The sequence below is a fragment of the Tachyglossus aculeatus genome, chromosome X1 (genome assembly GCF_015852505.1).
Source record: "Tachyglossus aculeatus isolate mTacAcu1 chromosome X1, mTacAcu1.pri, whole genome shotgun sequence".
In the NCBI taxonomy this organism is placed as follows: Eukaryota; Metazoa; Chordata; class Mammalia; order Monotremata; family Tachyglossidae; genus Tachyglossus; species Tachyglossus aculeatus.
In genome coordinates this window covers 109,590,907-109,600,886 of record NC_052101.1, presented here as the reverse complement: position 1 = coordinate 109,600,886, position 9,980 = coordinate 109,590,907, and the positions used below count along the sequence as shown (strand labels likewise).

Sequence of the window (9,980 nt, the reverse complement as noted above, 5' to 3'; positions counted from 1 at the left end):
TACAAATTGGCAACATATAGAGACAGTCCCTACCCAACAGTGGGCTCACAGTCTAAAAGGGGGAGACAGAGAACAAAACCAAACATACTAACAAAATAAAATAAAATAAATAGAATAGATATGTACAAGTAAAATAGAGTAATAAATATGTACAAACATATATAAATATATATTTCCCCATCACTGTAGACGGCATCACCATACTTCCTGTCTCACAAGCCCTTAGCCTTGACTCCTCTCTTTCATTCAACCCACATATTCAACCCGTCACTAAATCCTGTCAGCCCCACCATTGCTAAAATCTGCCCTTTCCTCTTCATCCAAACTGCTATCACGTTAATGCAATCACTCATCCTATCCCGCTTGGATTGCCGCATCAGCCTCCTTGTCTCTCCCGACTCCAGTCCATACTTCACTCTGCTGCCCAGAACATTTTTCTATGAAAACGTTCAGCACATTTCACCCCACTCCTCATAAAACTCCAGTGGTTGCCCATCTACCTCTGCATCAAACAAAAACTCTTCACCATTGGCTTTAAAGCACTCCATCACCTTGCCCCTTCCTCCCTCACTGCTCTCCTTCTGTGGCCCAGTCCTCACGCTTCGCTCCTCTATTGCTAACCTTCTCACTGTGCCTCTATCTCACCTATCTTGCCACTGACCCTTCGCCCACGTCCTGCTTCTGGCCTGGAACACCCTCCCCTCCTCAAATCTGACAGACAATTACTCTCTCTCCATTCAAAGCCTTATTGAAGTGAAGAGAAGAGAGGAGAAGAGAGGAGAAGAGAGGACAAGAGAAGAGAAGAGAAGAGAAGAGAAGAGAAGAGAAGGCCAAGAGGCCTTCCCTGACAAAGCGCCCCCCTTTCCTCTTCTCCCACTCCCTTCTGTGTCGCCCTGACTTGCTCCTTTCCTTCTTCCCCCATCCCACAGAACGTATGTCTATATCTGTAATTTTTTTTATACACATTAATGTCTGTCTCCCCATCTCTAGACTGTAAGCTCATTGTGGGCAGGGAATGGGTAGTTATTGTATTGTACTCCCCCAAGCGCTTAGTACAGTGCTCTGCACACAGTAAGTGCTCAATAGATACAGCTGAATGAATGAATACCAGGATGGGATTTGATCAAACCCATCAAATATGTTAATTACTACTTCTCAAGCTAACCACTCAAGAGTATAAGAAAATACATCTAGAGGAGAAACCTGGCAATTGAACTCCAGCTCTAACAAATATGGAACTAATAATCAAAGTCAGCTTACTGACTTTAGAAATGTTCTCCAAGTGGAAGAATACTTCTTACTATTATGCAGTAGGCACTAAAAATAAGATCTGAGTCCTACCTAACTTCGCTAACCTCCTATTGTAACTCATCCCACCCACTTCATTGCTCCAACACCAACATCTCCTGCTCACTGTACCTTGATCAGTCAATCATTTATTGGGCGCTTACTGTGTGCAGAGCACTGGACTGAGTGCTTGGGAGAGTACAATACAACAGAGCTGGTAGACACTTTCCCTGCCCAAACCGAGCTCAGCGTGGCTCGGTGGAAAGAGCCCGGGCTTGGGAGTCAGAGGTCGTGGGTTCTAATCCCTGCTCTGCTACTTATCTGCTGTGTGACTTTGGGCAAGTCACTTAACCTCTCTGTGCCTCAGTTCCCCCATCTGTAAAATGGGGATTAAAATTGTCAGCCCCATGTGGGACATCCTGATTACCCTGTATCTATCCTAGAACTTAGAACAGTGCTTGGCATATAGTAAGCACTTAAATACCAATATTATTATTATTATTGTTACTGTCCAGAGATCTTGTCTGTCTCACCGACAACCCCTCGCCCATATTCTTCACCTGGCCTGAACTCCCTCCCCCTCCACATGTGACTTCCCAAGCGCTTAGTACAGTACAGTGCTCTGCACACAGTAAGCGCTCAATAAATACGATTGATTGATTGATCTGACAGACCACCAATCTCTCCAGCTTCAAGATCTTATAAAAAAATCACATCTCCTCCGAGAGACCTTCCCGGATTAACCCCTCATTTCCCCGTTTATTTGCCCTCACTTCTGCTTTGCTTATACTCACCCCCATCGCACTTCGGTCCGTATCCTTATACTCAGCCGCTTCCCCTAAATGAAATACATTTTAATGTTCATCTCCCCCATTAGACTATAAGCTCCTTGAGGGCAGGAATCGTGCCTACCAATGTTATTGTACTCTAAGCACTAAGTACAGTGCTCTGTTCCCAGTAAGCGCTCAATAAATACCACCGATTAACTGAGTCACTCAATATCATCGACCAGAGTTTAGTGGAAATCAGAATCTTGAGGAAAATGCTCAAACAATAAGACTGTATATTTTTATTTTCTGTCACGGCCAGAGGTTTTAGGGACCAGCCTTCCGTTTGCAAATTTGCTTCTACTCACAAAAAGTTGAGGGAGGAGGGGTCCTGAGTGGGTTTATGAGTGTGGGAGTAAGTTAGATGCAGGACAGTCTTTTTGCTCTAGGTGTTGATTCTGGAGCTGGTGTCAAGCTAGACCAGCGGGCATTCTTTTAGACTGTGAGCCCACTGTTGGGTAGGGACTGTCTCTATATGTTGCCAATTTGTACTTCCCAAGCGCTTAGTACAGTGCTCTGCACATAGTAAGCGCTCAATAAATACGATTGATGATGATGATGATTTAGGAAGGGTATATAAACCCTGTGTGGGTATGCCTTCCTTTTTCTAGAGGCATGGGAATTAGCAGCAGATATCCATCAAGTACAGCCTCTTCTCGTTGGCTAAATGGCCTCACCAACATCACCAGTTCTCAGCCCACAACCTTGGCATTATCCTTGACTCGTCTCTCTCTTTCAACCCTCACAGTCGGTCAGTTACCAGATTCCTCTGGTTCAATCTTCACGGCGTCCCCTCAATCTGTCCTCTTCCTCTCTATTGAAGCAGTCAGCATACTGGTTCGGGCATTTGTCATGTTCCAGCTGGATCGCCGCATCAGCCTCCTCACTGACCTCCCCTGCCTCCAGTCCGTACTTCCTTCTGCTACCATTTTTCTAAACCAGGGTTCCACGCACATAATAATAATAATGGTATTTGTTCAGCGCTTACTATGTGCCCGGCACTGTACTGAGCACTGGGATGGATACAGGCAAATGGAGTCAGACACAGTCCCTGTCCCATGTGGGGCTCACAGTCGCAATCCCCATTTTCCAGATGAGGGAACTGAGGCCCAGAGAAATGAAGTGACTTGCCCAAGATCACACAGCTGACAATTGGCGGAGCCGGGATTTGAACCCACGACCTCTGACTCCAAAGCCCGGGCTCTTTCCACTGAGCCACGCTACCTCTCTACTGCAGCACCAATGTGCTTGAGTCCAAACCCCTTAAGCACTTAGGTATTCACCCCTCTCCACATAGCACTTTAGTACAGATCTTTAAACACATTTGTTTCCCCCTGTCATTTATTTTAGTGTTTATCTCCCCTGCTAGATTGCTAGCTCCTCCACTTTCCCTCAGCTCCCCGGCCCTTCCACGTCACCATGACTTACTCCCTTTGTTCTCCCCCCGCCCCCCCCCCCCGCCCCACAGCACTTATATGTTCATTCAATTGTATTTATTGAGCGCTTACTGTGTGCAGAGCACTGTACTAAGCACTTGGAGCTATAATTCTATTCGTTTATATTGATGCCTGCTGACTTGTATTGATGCCTGTCTCTCCCCCTCTAGACTGCGAACCGTTGTGGGGAGGGATCGTCTCTATTGCCGTATTGTACTTTCCAAGCTTTTAGTATAGTGATCTGCACACAGTAAGTGCTCAATAAATACGACTGAATGAATGATTCATGTTTATTAACTCTACTGCACTCTCTCAAGTGCTTAATAAATACCGCGGCCTGATTCATAGCTTGTTTCATTGGCTAAAATCATTGTTCCTGGAGACTCACTCGACACACAATCAATTTTATTTACTGAGTGCTTACTATGTTCAGACCAAGAACCTTACATGGCCCAGCCCCGATCTGCCGAAAAAATAACCAAGCACAGGAAGGCAAAGCTCATTTGGCCCTGCCCGCCACGTTTAGGTTTTTGGTGGGGGTGCATCAGAAGGGGAAAGAGCCTGTGGCCTTTGGCACACCATCTGTTTTACTGCCATTTACGCGCAACGGTTCCTTCACATGCAAAAATCCGCAATATACTCTCATTAATGTATTCCACAACTATGCTAATCTTTTTTAAAAAATGGACCTAAATGCTAATTTACCTTCAGCTTGCGGTCACCTATGCCCCCCTAATCTTTTTTGTTCTATTTCTTTTCCTGTCCTGAACTTGAATTATTTAAAGTTTGTCCATATATGTATTGTTTCACATTTACCTAAAAATGCGCTGTCGACTAGTTTGGTCCATTTTTCTATTTCCATATGGCTTATGTGGATTTTTCATCCTTTCAACAGTACAGTACTTTGGACAGAGCTGTATTCTTGACATAAGACCGTAAGAAATGCCATTATTGGAGCAGACCCATGGGCCACCCAGCCAAGTATTCAGTCTCCGAAAATGGTAATACAATACTTGGAAGAACAAGTGATGCTCTCCTTGATAACTAGCCTAATGATTATGGCTGTACTACTTAGCAACTCTAACTTTTCCTAACTTGCATCTCCAACAACCTCTTGTGGTTATCTATTGCTTTAGAAGGCATCCAAGTTTCTTTTGTTCTGGGGTACGGGACTGCAAGCTGATAACCTTCAACACAACCCTGCCAAATGCTGTTAAAAGTTTAGCAACCTGACAAGACTGTTTTCCAGCCTGCCCTCCTCCCAGAAGACAATAAAAGAAAAGAAAATGATATCCACATTCTTTACCTGGCAAATTACTCTAAATGACTAGCTCCTTGCAAACTTTCTCTTGGGAAGCAGCATGACCTAGTGGAAAGAGCAAGAGCCTGAGAGTCGGAGGATCTGGGTTCTAAACCCAGCTCCACCACCAGCCTGCCGCATGACCTTGGGCAAGTCACTTAATTCCTTCGTGCCTCAGTTTCTTCATCTGTAAAATGGGGAGTCAATACTTGCTCTCCCCCCCGCCACCCAAGTGTCCCATGTGGGTCAGGGATTGTGTCCAACCTAATTAATTCTATCTACCCTAGCACTTAGCACAGTGCTTGGCACATAGTAACAAATATCCTTAGTATTATTAATAAATTCTTGAATTCTTCCTCCCATCCTGGTGAGTGAGCAGGCTACGTGCCACATGACTGGAGAAGATGAGCAATGTTCTGAACCCCAAAGGAAAAGCACTTAACCTACCCCAAGAGAAAGGAGCAAGACAAAAAACATTTTGGGACTTGGTCATCAAAATTTAAAATCGAAGTCATTGTGTAAATTTGAGAATTTCTTTGTTCTCCTAGTACTGTTTTCAAGTTTCTGGCCGCCATTTCCATTTTAGGAGCAGTTTTAAAATTCACCCCTTAAGTATTGTCTCTATCCCCATTCAAGCTTGTCTTTGCACAGTAAACTGGGTCTCTTGAATCACGTGCTCCTTGATGAACTTTGCTACTGCCCCCTGATAAGAACCAGTGTTGGATGCAATCCTGCCACTCCTCTGAAATGGTCACTGGATAAAACCTTCTGGTTTTATCTCCTTGGCACACTAAGGTGTATCCAAGTGCCTGCATCTCAAAGAGAGCATGTCAGCAACAGGTATGGTTTTAGGGGGTTCAGTCTTCCGCTTTTCCTAAGGGTGTTGGGCAGCAGAGACTGAGGAACGGCAGTACTGTTTCCTCATAGCCAATCGTATTTATTGAGTGCTTACTGTGTGCAAAGCACTGCACTAAGTGCTTCAGAGAGTACAATAAGACACTATAACAGATGCATTTCCTGCCCACAGTGAGCTTATAGTCTAGAGGAGGGGGGAGACAATCATTAATATAAGTAAATTATAGATAGGGACATAAGTGCTATGGGGCTGGAATGGATAAAGGGAGCAGGTCAGCGCAATTCAAAAGGGAGTGGGAGAAAAAGAAAGGAGGGCTTAGTCAGGGAAGGCCTCTCGGAGGAGATGTGTCTTCAATAAGGCTTTGAAAGGGGGGAGATGAATTGTCAGATATGAGGAGAGAGTGGGTTCCAGGCCAGAGGCAGGATGTGGGCTAGAGATCAGTGGGGAGACAGACGAGCTCAAGGTACAGTGAGAAGGTTAGCAGTTAGAGGAGAGAAGTGTGCAAGCTGGGTGGTAGTAGGAAAGTAGCGAGGTGAGGTAGGAGGAGGCAACGTGATTGAGTGTTTTAAAATGCTTTTAATATTGGTCGACTATCTATTTTGCCCTTCATTTGGTATTCTTGTTGACTGAAATGCTCCCATTGAGGGAACCTTAAGGACCATCCCTATCCCGCTTCCCAGAAAGCTTAAACTCCAAACCAGCATGGTGATACCTTTCTCTGGCTACTGAAGTTGGTTGGGCATGGCTTAGTGGAAAGAGTACTGGCTTGGGAGACCGAGGTTGTGGGTTCTAATCGCGGCTCTGCCACATATCTGCTGTGAGACCTTGGGCAAGTCACCTAACTTCTCTGAGCCTCAGTTACCTCATCTGTAAAATGGGGATTAAGACTGCGAGCCCCACGTGGGACAACCTGATAACCTTGTATCTATCCCAGCGATTAAAACAGTGCTCGACATATAGCAAGCGCTTAACAAATACCATCATCATCATTTTCTATGCACCTACCCACCCCAACCTACACTGTGAGCATCCAGTAGGCTGGTGACCGTGTCTGAACTGTTTCTCTTGTACTTACCCCAGCAGTTGGCACAGTGTGGGGCACAGGTAAGTGTTGGGAAAAATCAGTGGTATTTATGGAGTGCTTACTGTCCACAGAGTACTAGATGACTGAGGAATGGCCTAACCAGCAAAATGGAGGGATTCATTAAGAAAGGCTTCCCCGGAGAGGGGAGGAATACCGGTGTTGGAAGCAGAATAATAATAAAAATACAATAATAATAATAGTCCTTGTTAAGAACTGTGTGTCAAGGACTGTTCTAAGCGCTGGGGTAAATACAAGGTAATCAGGTTGGACACAGTGCCTGTCCCATATGGGGCTCACAGTCTTAATCCCCATTTTACAGATGAAGGAACTGAGGCCCAGAAAAGTGAAAGGACTTGCCCAAGGTCACACAGCAGACAAGTGGCAGAGCTGGTATTAGAACACAGATCCTTCTGATTCCCAGGCCCGGGGTCTATCCACTAGACCACACTGCTTCTCATAAGAGAGTCTTTAAGGAAGACTCATGCTATGGTATCCACCCATTCCAGGACACTGTCCAGGAAAGCCGGACAGTGAAAAAGACAGGATAGAAAGAACATCGATTCTTTTGAAATGTGTTGGAGAAGGCTTTTGCCAATACCATGGACTGTCCAAAAGACAAACAGATGGATTTTAGAGCAAATTAAGCCAAAGTGGTCTTTGGAAGGCCAAATAACTCAACTTAGATTAGCAAATTTTGGCCACCTAATCAGGAGGACTAATTCTCTGGAGAAGACACTAATGCTAGGAAAAGTCCAGGGAAAACGTGGAAGACAACAACAATAATAATAATAATAATGGCATTTGTTAAGCGCTTACTATGTGCAAAGCACTGTTCTAAGCGCTGGGGGGGATACAGTGTGATCAAGTTGTCCCACATGGGGCTCACAGTCTTAACCCCCATTATTACAGATGAGGTCACTGAGGCTCGGAGAAGTTAAGTGACTTGCCCAAGGTCACACAGCAGACTTGTGGCGGAGCCGGGATTCGAACCCATGACCTCTGACTCCAAAGCCCGGGCTCTTTCCACCGAGCCACGCTGCTTCCCCTGCTAGACAACAGCTAGATGGATAGAAACCCTAACAACGATAACGGAAGAACCGTTAGAAAGGTTGTGGATTATGGCAGAGGACAGGATGTTCTGGAGCAGGTATATCCATGGAGTCGCTATAAATCGGGAATGACTCAACGGCACGCAATAATAATAATCACCGTGCCTCTCTTAGCTCACTTTGCTTCTTTCCTTCTAGAAACCAGCCCGCGTACTTCGCTCCTCTGGTGCTAACCTTCTCACGGTGCCTCGATCTCGCCTGTCTCACTGCCGATCCCCAGCCCACGTCCTGCCCCCGGCCCGGAACGCCTTCCCTCTTCAAATCCCACAGGCAGTTACTCTCCCCCCTTCAAAGCCTTATTGAAGGCACATCTCCTCTAAGAGGCCTTCCCAGACTAAGCCCCACTTTTTTCCTCATCTCCCATCCACCTCGGCATCGCCCTGACTTGTTCCCCTTGCTCTTTCCCCCTCCCAGCCCCACAGCACTTACGTACGCATCTGTAATTTTATTTATGCAGTGTGGCTCAGTGGAAAGAGCACGGGCTTGGGAGTCAGAGGTCATGGGCTCTAATCCCGGCTTCGCCACTTGCCAGCTGTGTGACTTTGGGCAAGTCACTTAACTTCTCTGGGCCTCAGTTACCTCATCTGTAAAATGAGGATTAAGACTGTGAGCCCCACGTGGGACAACCTGATCACCTTGATCCCCCCAGCGCTTAGAACGGTGCTTTGCACAAATGCCATTATTATTATTATGTCTGCCTCCCCCGCTCTAGACTGTAAGCTTGTTGTGGGCAGGGAATGTCACTGTTTATTGTTGTATTGTACTTTCCCAAGCACTTAGTACAGTGCTCTGCACACAGTAAGCGCTCAATAAATGCGATTCAATGAATTAACTTTTACAAGTAATCAAATTCAATGCAGAATCAATGTTTCTTCTAAAATACACTCAATTTTCCAATGTAAAATGTAACTGCAACTGCCATGAGTTAACAAGTATGTAGTCTTCTAAAAAGTAGATATATGTGTTGCAAGTCTACCTACAGAAAATAGCAAAGAGACAAAGTAACCACAATATGAAGTGATGCATGCTAAGCCATCGCTTTTAAAAGCCCAAACCTCTATGAATGCACAGGGTCATTTTACTGTTCATAAAATGTTCAATAGACTATGTTTTATCTAAGATTTTGGTTTAAAAAAAATAAAATCAAGCATCAAGTGGTTTCTTTCAGTAAAACCACATGGAATGAAAACAGACATGAAGTAATATTTTACTCACTGAAACAAACAGCACTCCTGGCACGTCAGATGTAAGTAGGGGTATTTTCCATGAATTCTGAACTTAGTAGAACTAGAGAAGCAGCGTGGCTCAATGGAAAAGAGCATGGGCTTTGGAGTCAGAGGTCATGGGTTCAAACCACAGCTCCGCCAATTGTCAGCTGTGTGACTTTGGGCAAGTCACTTTACTTCTCTGTGCCTCAGCTACCTCATCTGTAAGATGGGGATTAAAGACTGTGAGCCCCACGTGGGACAACTTGACCACCTTGTAACCTCCCCAGCGCTTAGAACAGTGCTTTGCACATAGTAAGTGCTTAATAAATGCCATTATTATTATTATTATTATTATTTGTCTATTTAGCCACTTGTTAGCAATAGCCAGAGAACAATCCTCTGGTCCAAAATGTTGCTTCTCACCACAGAAAAAGAATTGCTAGCCCAGATCTCTGAACTCTATGGAAACCTTTTTTTAAGGCCGTCATTGTCTGAGGTTTCATATTCGGCATCTTAGAAAAAATCCACAACTTTATTCCTTCATCCTTCCATTTTAGGTTAATGCATATTCTTGAGCATCTGTTGAGAACAACCTCAGAATTTCAAAATTGCTAGAACAGTATTTTCTGCAGAAACATGTGCAATATAAAGCTCAACTAAATCAATTTAAACAAAGAAAAGACCATCGTTTTAAAACTTGTCAGATACCCCTGAAAACGCTTTCTCAAGGAATACATTTTTGCAGAACTCTTAATACCTAGTGAGCACATTCTTTAAAAAGCAGTATTAAAAGTAATTCTTTACAAAGTTCCAGTCAAAGCTTGTGAAAGGATTATGCTTCTCGGAGATGCTGGTTCTGTTTAACAGCAATTG

At 44.6% G+C, this 9,980-nt stretch overlaps 1 protein-coding gene across 1 annotated transcript in view; it reads right to left on the bottom strand.

Annotated features, from left to right (window-relative positions):
- The window catches only part of LOC119919600 (centromere protein P), a 280,519-nt gene that overhangs the window by 195,078 nt on the left and 75,461 nt on the right, over window positions 1–9,980 (bottom strand). The gene's annotated exons all lie outside the window — the stretch shown is intronic.